Source organism: Epinephelus lanceolatus, chromosome 16 (genome assembly GCF_041903045.1).
Source record: "Epinephelus lanceolatus isolate andai-2023 chromosome 16, ASM4190304v1, whole genome shotgun sequence".
Classification (NCBI taxonomy): Eukaryota; Metazoa; Chordata; class Actinopteri; order Perciformes; family Serranidae; genus Epinephelus; species Epinephelus lanceolatus.
In genome coordinates, this window is record NC_135749.1 from 28426965 (window position 1) to 28440266 (window position 13302).

Genomic DNA, 13302 nt, shown 5'->3' on the forward strand with positions numbered 1-13302 from the left:
CCTCCTTCAGATGAAACCATGCTGTCGGTTTCCCTATTATCTATCAGCTTATCATGCCCGAGCTAAGTGTTTTCATATTATTATCTTATATTATGTGACAACCAACCACAGGGGGGAATGAAAATCCCAGAAGTCTCTGAATCTGAACAAAACACATAATGTCACATCTACATCACCCACAAGCATTTTTGTTATTTATTAAACAGAACATAGCTGCTCATTTCAAGTTTGTCACTAACATAAATCTAGTAAAGCGAGTCATTTACTTAGAGCAGTGGATTTCAAATGGTGTGCTGAAGGGTTTTGTGATAACCTCACATTATTATTGCAATATTCTATAATATAACTGGGCCTGTGCAAAAAAGTTATAAATGAATCTTTAATTGACTGTATTAGTATGTTGTGCATACCCATTTCCCAATAAAGAGGCAAACTCTCGCTAAAAAATGTAATTCAATTTAATGTAAATTGAAAAACCTTCGGGAAACCTATTCGTCGCTTTTTGCGCAACGTCATATAAGTGTGAGACACATCACATTATCTTACATTAATTCCTGTTTAAAGGCGCTGTATGTAAGAATGTGGCCAAAACGGTTACTGCACTCAAATTCAAAATACTGCCGCGAGTCGTGTCCGCCCCCCCTCCCCTACAGATTCGAGGTTGCTGGACAGCGGCACGCTGGAGACTGATTTGTTTGCCCACGGGCGGCTGCCGTGGCAGGGCCGTGTCGCCGCGTCCATGATCTTCGGTTTTCCAGTGGACCGTTCGAGCAAGTCTCTCTCTGCTGCTAACGCTGTTGCCGGGATACAGCTGAGGAGCCGGCCGCTAATGCTATGTACCGGGACACTGTTAATGCTGCTTGCCATGCTGCTGTAGCTCAGTCGTAACTGTAACTGATGCTGAGACTCTACTGACTGTGTGACTGGTAGACAGCGGTGGGTGGCGCAAAAGGCCAAAACACAAATTCAAAACATAAACATGATTTGCGGACCGTAAAATATTTTTTTAAATGCGAATATTCTGGCCGTACTATTGTTGTCGGTGAGATCAGTATGTTATATGAACATTATTCCTTAGTCTCTGTGACATATTAGGAGGATTTTACGACTATTTGCTTTAGATTTCTTACATATAGCTCCTTTAAATGCATGTGCTATTGGTGCTTTGAAATGATTTTAAAAAGTTATCTAGTAGATGCCTAAGCTAACAGAGCGCAAATTTAGGGGGCCAGTATATAGTATTGAGGGCCGCACAAGTTCAGGACATACGATGTATAATTCAAATTATATATGGCATGCTTTGCAAAATGGCCAGAATGATTCACTTTCACCAAGGAACTCTGCACAAACTCTCCATCCCTGAACTGCTTACCACGCTTAGCAATTTCATGAGCTACCACAAGGCTTGCCTGTATTAGACCTTCAAAACTTTTCACAAGATCTGTGAGGAGTGGCTGTTGGGTAGATAAGTCTCGTTGGCATTGAGCACCCAGTTTACCTTTGCAGATAACTTTATCTGTCCCCTGAGGTCCAATAAAGTGGTGGCTTTTCAGTCTCATCTCCACATTGCACTGCTTAAATTGCTAAATTTAGCTAACAGCACTAACATTGATGACAGAATGAAACTTCCCTGACACCCACAAGGTGCCTCTAAGCAACTAGTAGCTGTCAACAAGTTGTCCTCCATTACCTGATAGTTGCATGTCAGGGTGGCGCAGTTTGACACAGTCGTGTATAAATTAAGCAAATGGAACTGAAAGTATTGAAACGTACTGGGGATGATTAAAATATAATTTATGCATTTCATGTCATATTCAGAGGGCCACACAAAATGTTCCTAAGCAACTATGCTGTAGTGCCACTACCATGGAGTTTTGGTTAGATTGCCATGAAATCCAGTGCAGACATTCATGTTCTCCTCTGGATGAGCTGCATAACTTTGATGATCTGACGTGAAGCTTCATCATCAGCTTTACCATCAGGTCAAATGTTTAATTTGTGGCCAAATACCTGCAAAACTGTCTTTCCTATCAGCTGTACTCTGCTCAGTGCTAATCAGCAAATGTAAGAATGCTGGCACACTAAAATCAGGCAGAAAATATCATAAAGATTATGCCTGCATAACATCTGCATGCATAGCATCGTTAATGTGAGCATGTTAGCATGCTAATGCTAACTTTTAGCTCAAAGTACCACCTGTCTCGTGCCTTAAGAGTCACTCCCTCCACCCCCATCCCCCAAAAAAGGAAATGAAAATGTCAACATATGACCAAAAAAAAGAATGTTCTATCATTTTGTTCATTTCAAGCAGAGTTTGACAGAAAAATATTTATTTTAAAAGCTTTTATTAAAACTATGTGAAGGTAAGGGAGTAAATGTACTTATTTTTATGGCATGCTTTGCAGAATTGGTAAAGGAGAACTCAGTTACACTAAATAAATGTAATGGGTTTAAATTAAACACAACTGCGCCTTTAAATAACATTGCTCATGTATTTTTAGTTTGGTGAATCATTTGGACAAGGTCTATGCAGCATCAGGTTAACCAACTGTTACTCTTTATAATACAGACATTAAAAAAGATTCATTTTTTGGCAACCACATGAGTCTCCAATACAGAGCATTCAGCAAAAATTAGACCCAGTGATTCAGAGAAAATCTAAATCATTGTAAAAGAGAAGAAATTCAAGGCCTTCACTTGAACTCATCGGCTGAGGAATCCTGAATATGAAAGTGGGTGAGACATCTAAACATGAGCGCCCATATCGTTGAAGTGTATGGAGGCAACATAGCTGCAACATAATTTCCTGTATAAACACAGTAAAATGGGGATAGACTCAGAGGGAGACATGTTTGTCCACTCTGCCTCACACACAGAGCTCCATCTGTTTGTCCTGCAGGGCCGAGCCTCAGCGCAGCACCCACGGGCCTGACAGAGGTAGGGTGCAGGAATGCAGAGAGTGGGCTGACCACACTGCTTGTGCCCTCGTGTCCAGAAGAGTCTTGGATTTGTTCCTGGGGCTGGAAGGTCGAGGCTGAGCGCAGGGGGAAACAATAGCGGCCATTGCAAAAGAGCTGTGGGACACAAACACGGGAGATATCCTTGAACTCCAGCAGGAATGTCAATCTAGACCAAAGACGCCCACTCAGAGAGGCAGCTGAATATCTATCTGCTACTGGTGAGAGAGGCAGAAAGAAAGCCATCCTCTGTTCCATCACATGTGCAGAAACTGAACATAAAGACAGTTTGGGCTTTTACAGTAATTTGTTCAAACATTTTAACAACTTCTGCAACCTTTCTGAGAGTACTGATGCAGCCATCAGCCTGAGGGGAGGCTCTCAGAATGAGTTTGATACTTCCATGTATTCATCTACAGAGAGCACTGAGGGTCACTTGAGTTAAAAGACTCTGTTTCCCTTTAAGACCAAGCGAGAACCTCCAGGGCTGAAAAATGAAGCCAGTGTGGAATTGCACAAAAATGTAATCCCTCTGATGACCACTTGAGGCTGGCTCCAAAAGCCAGTCAATCCTCATGGAAGCCCATGTTAAATGCTCAATTTTACAGCAGAAATAAACCAATCTGGCCTCAGTCGTTGAATACTGGTACTTGGGCAGTGACTTCCGGCGTCAGAAACCGACGGAAGAAGTTGTCGGCATGATACGTGGCTGGTCCTGGTCTGTGGCTGAACGAACCCACATGCGCTTGGTGTTGAAGGAAAAAACATCAAGTCACGGTGTCACACCGACGTAGTGCGTTTATTTTGAAAGACACTGTTTGCAAACTGTACATTTCCTGTGAAAAGTGTATATTGAAAAGATACAATGTATGGACCACGCTGAAGTTGACACGGTGTCCCAGAATGTCAACAACCAAAGCACCCATGGCACCTTGCATATTGTATCTGGACATGGAAAGTCCATGACCTAACATCGATATGTGACGAGGTCGGAGTGAGAATGTGATGAATAAACAGTTTACAGTCTGGTCCAAAAAACGGTTTTGATCTGTATAGTTATTTTTCCCCTTAATGACAACTGTACAGGGGGCGCATTTTTATATAACTCACCCATTTACATTTTATAAGACTTATAAGCGACAGGCTGTCTGCAAGGCGTCGCTACAGTCTATAAGTCATATCCACCCCTCACTCCACACACCTCCACTCTCGCATCCAAATGTGGTCACTTCTGGCTGCAAAAATCCAAGATGTTAACAGCCAAAATGCTGAACTCAAGGCTTCAAAACGGGAGTCCACAAATCAATGGGTGATGGTAGCCATTATTTTTCATACAGTATCCAATGTTAATAACACCTCACTATCAAAAATCAAAACACAAAATGTAACCAGTTCAGTTCAAAGTTCTAGTTTCTAGTTCTAGTTTCAATGTCCTAAGCCATCTTGAGAGGATAGGAGGTGGAATTTTAGTTAGTTTAGTTTTTTCTTATTTATTTACAATCATATGCAGATATCGTTTTACTGAGATTATTGTTTGAATCTGTCTCAAGTTGCTATTTGAACTGTGGAGCCGCAGAAATATTGTCCATTGTCCCCAGAGGCTTTATTGTCGTCAGATGATAGCTGATGGGCTCCAAGGGTTCAGTCTACTATCACGTACTTGATGGAGTAGCATAAACCTGATACAAACATTCATGTGCCCAGATGATGACTGAACATTTGTGGTTTTGAGAGTCTCCACAACTATCGCATGGACGCCATTGAACTCGGTTCAGAAATTCATGTCCCTCTCAGGATAAATTGTAATAATTTTGTCAATCCCACTTTTTTATTAAGCATCATCATCATCAAAAAAAACAAAAAACAAAACAAAAACAAATACCATTTCAAGCCATTTCTCATAATGTTGGTGCTAATTGTAGCATGCAAATGTGCGCATGCTAACGTGTAAATCAAGATGGTAAACATGGTAAACCTTATGCCTGCTTAACATCAGCATGCTAGCATTGTCATATGAGCATGTTAGCATGTACATTAGCATTTAGCTCAAAGTACCATAAACAATTCTTTAATTTATTACATTTGATATTTACTTGTTAATAACTGTATTTATTTTCTTAATTTAACAGTTTTACATTTGACAGTTTTCACTCCTTAAAGCCGCTACAAGGAACTTTTAACTGGATATGCAAAAGTCTCTCGTTTCTGCTGATGTCTGTGCGTGACCTACAACAGCAAATGAGACCATTGGTGTGAAGATAAGCTATTTCCATATAGTGTATATCCATACAAAAAATAAATAAGTAGATAAATAAATAAATGAATAAATTAAAGTTAATATTGCCTCGGTGTGTGAATACGCAAAAACGATGTCGGACTCCATAGTTTTCTCTGGACCCATCCCAAATGTGACCACTGATGACATGTTTAGCCGCATGTAATATTTAATCACTGGCTGTCCAGGTGGTGTCCAGCAAACGATGTGGGTTTCATTAATCATTGGCAAACTTTCTGGGGAGAACCTGGTCTTATTAGGAGAGACGGCATTCATCCCACTTTGGATGGAGCTGCTCTCATTTCTAGGAACCTGGCAAATTTTATTAGTAATTTAAATCCCTGACAACCCAGAGTTGAGATCAGGACTCAGAGTCGCAGTCCTATACGCCTCTCTGAGCTTCTAGTGCAGTTACCCAGCCATAGTTTTCATAGTTTTATACAAACGGTGTCTGTCCCCTGACCACCTAAATTATCTTAATCTAAAATTAAGTGGCCGAGGAGGGGGAGTTGCAGCCATTTTTAACTCTAGCCTGTTAATCAGCCCTAAACCTAAACTAGATTATAATTCATCTGAAAGCCTCGTTCTTAGTCTTTCACATCCGACCTGGAAAACCTCGCAGCCACTTTTATTTGTTATAGTGTACTGTGCTCCTTGCCCGTATTCTGAATTTGTATCTGAATTGTCAGAGTTTTTAATCCAGTTTAATTCTTAAATCAGATAAAGTTATTATTGTAGGCGATTTTAACATTCATGTCGACGTTGATAATGACTCCCTGGCTACCGTGTTTATCTCATTATTAGACTCCATTGGCTTCAGTCAGGGTGTACATGAACCCACTCATTGTTTTAACCATACCCTCGATCTAGTTCTGACGTATGGAATTGAAATTGATAACCTAACAGTCTTTCCACAGAATCCCTCGCTATCGGATCATTATCTGATTACTTTTGATTTCTTTTTACTCGATTACACGCCACTCAGCAACAGTTACTATACTAGATGTTTATCAGATAGTACTGTCGCAAAATTTAAGGAAATGATTCCTCCATCGTTAAATTCAATACCAAGTCCTTCAGTAACAGAGGTTTCCCGTACCGACTTTAACCTCTCCCAAATTGATCATTTTGTCGATAGCGCCGTAGGCTTGCTGCGAACAACACTCGACTCTGTAGCTCCTCTTAAAAAGAAGTTAACAAAGCAAAGAAAGTTCGCTCCTTGGTATAACTCTCAAACCCGTAAGTTAAAACAAATATCGCGAAAATTTGAAAGGAATTGGCGATTAACCAAACTGGAAGAATCTTGTTTAATCTGGGCAGACAGTCTCAAAACGTGTAAGAGGGGCCACCGCAATTCCAGAGCAAACTATTACTCAGCATTAATGGAAGAAAACAAGAACAACCCCAGGTTTCTTTTCAGCACTGTAGCCAGGCTGACTGAGAGTCAAAGCTCTATTGAGCCTTGTATTCCTTTAGCCCTTAGCAGTAATGATTTTATGAGCTTTTTTAATGACAAAATTCTAACTATCAGAGGCAAAATTCATGACCTCCTGCCCTCAGATAGTACCTATCTAACCTCAAACACAGCTGTAAGACCTAATATATATTTAGATTGCTTCTCCCCAATTTCTCTTCAAGAATTGACCGCAGTGATTTCTTCATCTAAATCATCAACATGTCTCTTAGACCCCATCCCAACTAGGCTACTTAAGGAGGTCTTTCCTTTAGTTACCACTCATATATTAGATATGATCAATATATCCTTATTAACAGGCTATGTACCACAGTCTTTTAAGGTAGCTGTAATTAAACCTCTACTAAAAAAGCCCACCCTGGATCCAGAGGTGTTAGCCAACTATAGACCAATATCTAATCTTCCCTTTCTGTCAAAGATCCTTGAGAAAGTAGTCGCAGACCAGCTGCGTGATTTTATCCATGATAATAATTTATTTGAGGAATTTCAGTCAGGATTTAGAGTACATCATAGCACTGAGACAGCACTAGTTAAAATTACAAATGACCTTCTGATTGCTTCAGACAAAGGACTTGTCTCTGTACTTGTTTTATTAGATCTTAGTGCAGCGTTTGACACTATTGACCATCAAATTCTACTGCAGAGACTGGATCACTTAATTGGCCTAAAAGGTTCTGCACTAAGCTGGTTTAAATCATATTTATCTGATTATTTTCAGTTTGTTGACGTTCATAATGAATCATCCTTACATACTAAAGTTTGTTTTGGAGTTCCGCAAGGTTCTGTGCTCGGACCAATCCTATTTACTCTATATATGCTTCCTTTAGGTAACATCATTAGAAATCACTCTATAAATTTCCATTGTTATGCGGATGATACACAGTTGTATTTATCAATGAAGCCAGAAGATAGAAATCAATTAACTAAACTCCACAACTGCCTTAAAGACATAAAAACCTGGATGAGCACCAATTTCCTGATGTTAAATTCAGACAAAACTGAAGTTATTGTTCTTGGCCCCAAACAACTCAGAGACTCTTTATCTGATGACATAGTTTCTCTAGATGGCATTGCTCTGGCCTCTAGCACTACCGCAAGAAACCTCGGAGTAACATTTGATCAAGATTTGTCTTTTAATTCTCATTTAAAACAAACCTCATGGACTGCATTTTTTCATCTGCGTAATATTGCGAAAATTAGGCCTATCCTGACCCGAAAAGATGCAGAAAAATTGGTCCACGCTTTTGTTACCTCAAGGCTGGATTACTGTAACTCTCTAATATCAGGTAGCTCTAGTAAGTCCTTAAAAACTCTCCAGCTAATTCAGAATGCAGCAGCATGTGTACTAACAGGAACTAAGAAACGAGATCATATTTCTCCTGTTTTAGCTTCTCTGTGCTGGCTCCCTGTGAAATCCAGAATTGAATTTAAAATCCTACTGTTAACTTATAAAGCTCTAAATGGTCAGGCTCCGTCATATCTTAGAGAGCTCATAGTGCCTTATTATCCCACCAGAACACTGCGCTCTGAGAACGCAGGGTTACTCGTGGTCCCTAAAGTCTCCAAAAGTAGATCAGGAGCCAGAGCCTTCAGCTATCAGGCTCCTCTCCTGTGGAATCATCTTCCTGTTGCGGTCCGGGAGGCAGACACCGTCTCCACATTTAAGACTAGACTTAAGACTTTCCTCTTTGATAAAGCTTATAGTTAGGGCTGGCTCAGGCTTGCCCTGTACCAGCCCCTAGTTAGGCTGACTTAGGCCTAGTCTGCCGGAGGACCCCCCTATAATACACCGGGCACCTTCTCTCTCTCTGTCTCTCTGTCTCTCTCTCTCTCGTATCCTATTACTGCATCTTGCTAACTCGGCCATTCTGGATGTCACTAACTCGGCTTCTTCTCCGGAGCCTTTGTGCTCCACTGTCTCTCAGATTAACTCATATCGCAGCGGTGCCTGGACAGCGTGACGTGTGTGGTTGTGCTGCTGCCGTGGTCCTGCCAGATGCCTCCTGCTGCTGCTGCTGCCATCATTAGTCATTAGTCATACTTCTACTGTTATTATACACATATGATTATTGTCACACATGTATACTTCCAACATATTGTACCACAGTAGCCAGAACTATAACTATAATATTATTACTTTCATTAATGTTGTTGTAAGCTACTGTCATTACCGTCTGTCCTGCATCTCTCTCTCTCTCTCTCTCTCTGTCTCTCTTTCTGTCTCATTGTGTCATATGGATTACTGTTAATTTATTATGCTGCTCTGTTCTGTACGACATCTATTGCACGTCTGTCTGTCCTGGAAGAGGGATCCCTCCTCAGTTGCTCTTCCTGAGGTTTCTACCGTTTTTTTCCCCCGTTAAAGGTTTTTTTTGGGGAGTTTTTCCTTATCTGCTGTGAGGGTCCAAAGGACAGAGGGATGTTGTATGCTGTAAAGCCCTGTGAGGCAAATTGTGATTTGTGATATCGGGCTTTATAAATAAAATTGATTGATTGATTGACCTTTAGGAAACTGTCTCCGGGTCCGCCCCAGGTCGCTTCCAGGACGAAACGATTTACGGCACTCAGACGGCACACGTCATCTTACCTAGCTGCTTACATTTATAGTGACTCTTATAAATAGTCGCTATTCCTCCTCCTCGACCCGACGTCCGCGGGGAGTTAAAATAGCAGCAATCATCGGCTAAAAGTTTGTCTCAGTCACACAGAGAAAATCCAATCCGATCTAGCATTTACCAGCCCAATCCTGGCAGGAGCCGGCGGGTCCACGGCGTTAGCTGTCTGGGGAGCCACACACAGAGGCCGCAGGTTGAGCAGATTCACCCCGCACCAGCGGGGACGAGGAGAGCAGGGGCCGTGGGGCTGGAGCACCTCATCCGGGCTGACGACAGGTACCAGCCAGGCGTTGACAGGGTCCAGCGAGTGCCGAGAAATAAAGAGGCGAGGCACCGCTCCATACTCAGTCCAAGAAGCCGTGGAAGTGCTCGCCAAACAGGCCTTCAGCCTTACCAGCCGACCGCTGCGTTTACCCTGGCGGCGGTGGCGCTTACTCCGGAGAGGTAGAGCTGGGGCGTGGCAGAGGTGAGCTGGGATCCCCAATAGGAGCGGGGGCAAAGTTTTCCCGTCTTGTTGTTTCATTCATCCCCAAAACAAACACATGCGCGAGCCAGGTAAGCATCTTTATGACAATACGCGCTAGAGCTCATGGGAAATGTAGGCTTCATTCCGGCAAAACACTGCTGCTTTTGTCCACAGGGTCGCCAAAATCAACTCAAAATGAAAGTTCCTTGTAGGGGCTTTAACATTTCCCTTTATATTGTCTTAACGGTATATGACATGCAGGAATTGTCAGTTTCTGTTTTTCGCTGGACTGCATACAAGAGGCCAGCTCCCTATAAACACCAAAGTGTGTGTGTGTGTGTGTGTGTGTGTGTGTGTGTGTGAGTGAGTGAGTGTCTGATTGAGTGAGTGATGAAATTACATCATTGGTTGGAATGAGTGATGACGTCAGAGTTGGTGTTTCTCCACTGGCCGTTGTTTTCATCACAGCTTAATTCATTTTCTGTAGCCAATGTACAAACAAAATGAAAAGTCCTTGTTTCAAATTAAAAGCCCTCTAGCATTTCATATATGGTCCAGTCATATACTAGGTTTTGACCTACACTTGCTATCAACAGCATTAAGAGCGAAGACGAAAGTAAAAGCCAACCACAGTATTATCTACTTGGTGTTTCGTAGCACATTATTTGACTTTTTTCAGCCCAGGTCTGCAATTTTTGTAGCTTCCTCTTGGTTTGTGTTGCTTTCTCTTTGGCCGACCTCACCTGCACGCTGTGCCTGGGAATGGGAAAATGAGAAAATACATGCAGTGATCAGAGTCTCTGCAGATAAAAACACCACCGCACGCTCATAGTGGGTCATATGTGATGACTGACAAGGATTACTAGATTACTGTTGTATGAGTTTCTATATTGATTTTAGGGAAATCCTGCATAGCTTATCTTTAAGGACCTTTAATGCTGGAACAATCTTCACATTCTGTACTGTCTGATAGGATCGTACATGAGCCGAGCAGCTATCAAAAACAGCGCAGACATTTATCAAAGCGTTGAAATGTATCTACTTGTTCTTAAGCAAGAATAAATCAGCCTGACCCTGAAAGCCGCTGTTACACAACACCAGAGGTTGTTTTTTCTTTTGCTTTTCTGTCACTAAGAAGAATATTTGTCTTATGAAAGCTTCAAAGCCTTGAAGTCTGCAGAAAATATCAGATGGAGAACTATTACATAAGTTGGTTGGTGAAGTTTCCAATTGCTTTGTTCTACTTATATTTATCAGATCCAGCAAAGTACCTCTCAAGGTAAAACACTTGATTCTGTGTCAGACTGTATCTCGCTAAGTGGCTTTGAGAGTGAACAGCCTTTGTGTTGTTGCATGCCCTCGTCACCCCGAATGACCTCTTCGTATTGCATCTAGTCCATGCAGCCTATAGATGACAACATAGCAATGATGCTCAGCAGCTGATGTCACCATTCAGTGGACACTCGGGGAAAGAAAAGTCACTCCACTTCCTCCTTTTGATGAAACAACATCTAATTGTGTCTAAATTTACATTCTGTGTTCTATAAATAAAGAACCAGTGCCTTTTAAAGCTGACAAAACCTTGATGCACTGCTGCTTTTGTGACGCATTTTGTGTCTTCATTGTCTCTGAAAATTCCCATTGTTTAAACTAATAGGATCAGCTGTAAGATGTGAATGGTTTCTTTTCCCACAGCACGTCCTCACAGCAATTCTTTTGGCCAGTAAACAACTCAATGCAAATGTCTTGGTGGTCGAGAGCCAGCGATTCCATCAACATTTGGCAGGAGCCGCCGCACAGGGCTCGAGCATAATGCTATCATTTGTTTAGCATCTCAACAATATCATGCTCTCTTGTTTCAAACAGAGGCCCAGAGGATATTTCTGAGCCACGGCTGCTAAGTAAGTAAAGGATTGTTGTGAACAGGAGATTTTTTTTTCTACCTCATCTTTAAATGTCAGAAAAGAAGAGAAGTTTCACGCTGATGGTCTTTAATCATTTTGCTTTTCTTTAAGTCACTTTTTTCATTTCTATGTCTTTGCAGTCACCTTCGGAGGTTCACTACACCATCAGATATGTTCAAGAAAAGCATGACACACTAGGTATTTTGGAGTAATATGGGAATCTCAGTCCGTCATTTTGGGCAGTTAGCTGAAAATGATCACGACTTTCTGTATTTTGAATCACATGGTCATAATGTACTTCTAGTCTAGGCTTAAACTTAAGAATTATCTTTGTAACTGATCATCATTCTTAAAGTGAAAATAAATAAATAAAATCTTCTGGTGAACCATTTTCTAAGTCTGATATAAACTGTTTTTTTCTCCTGTTTATGACTTAAAAGAAAGTGAAATAAACATTTTGCCAGGATGATCTTTTTTTAAAGTTCCTTAAATATTTTTTTTTTCATCTGTGAAAACAGGTGAAAAAAAGTCTGGCAGGAACATTTTTTTTTCCTCATGGCTAAATATGTAGTTGAATCAATGTTATTCTGCCTTAAGCTATACTAACTATATAAATTAGCGCAGTTAAAAAGATAAGACATGACAATAATTTTACACAACTTGCTGACACACACGTACCTTGTGTTTAGAGTGCATGGAGAAATTAAAACTCACCACATGATCCCTACATGTCCAGCCTGTTCTCATTCTGAAGCTGTTGAATTCCACTGCTTTGTTAGTGATTTTAGTGTCAGACACCTGATGCCAAACGCCACTTTTCGTGGTGTGATATGCAGATGGATGATATCAGTTTATAATGTGGCTGGACGGCACCTGTCACGGCGTTATGATACACTGCTGGATGTGGATGGATTGATCCAATAAACCCAGGACTTTCGCTCGGATGTCTGCTGTTCACTTCCTGTAAAAATGTCCAGCCAAATGATAATGTTTTCTCTAAACCTATCCATGTGCTTTTTTTGGCATTGGTAGCAGTGTCTCTGAATAACAACAGCAGACACAGGAGAATACCTAGCACATAATATGTAGACATAAAAGGCTACAGGCAAAGTTGTGATATGTGATGAATTGCAATGAGAACTTGTTGACGTGTCATATTTTGCTGCTTACTCAATGTTACCAAAAATAACATCTGGGGCACCATTTGTGTTGTATCTTGACGCAGAAGGGGGTGTCGGTTAGGATGGGGTCAATGGTTACTTCCCCTTCAGACCCCCCTGAACAGACTTTCACGCTCTTTAAACTATGTCTGTTGCTCTGAGTGTCTAATAATGAAATGGATGGGTTTACAATGGAGTTGTTGGAAAGCCCAGTGCATCTCACATAGATGCTTAATAGTGTCCCAAGTGTAATTATAGGAACGCCAGGGACACTGCCTAAGCTGCATTTTTGACACTCTGGGAGTGAGATCAGACTGGAAAACATGGATGCTTTCAGTCCTATTTAGGACATTGGGCACTGGTGCATATCAGCCTCTTGTGACCGAAATGTGTATCACAACAACTAACATTTAAAAAATGATCCTCATTCATCTGTTTTCACAGAGGTAAG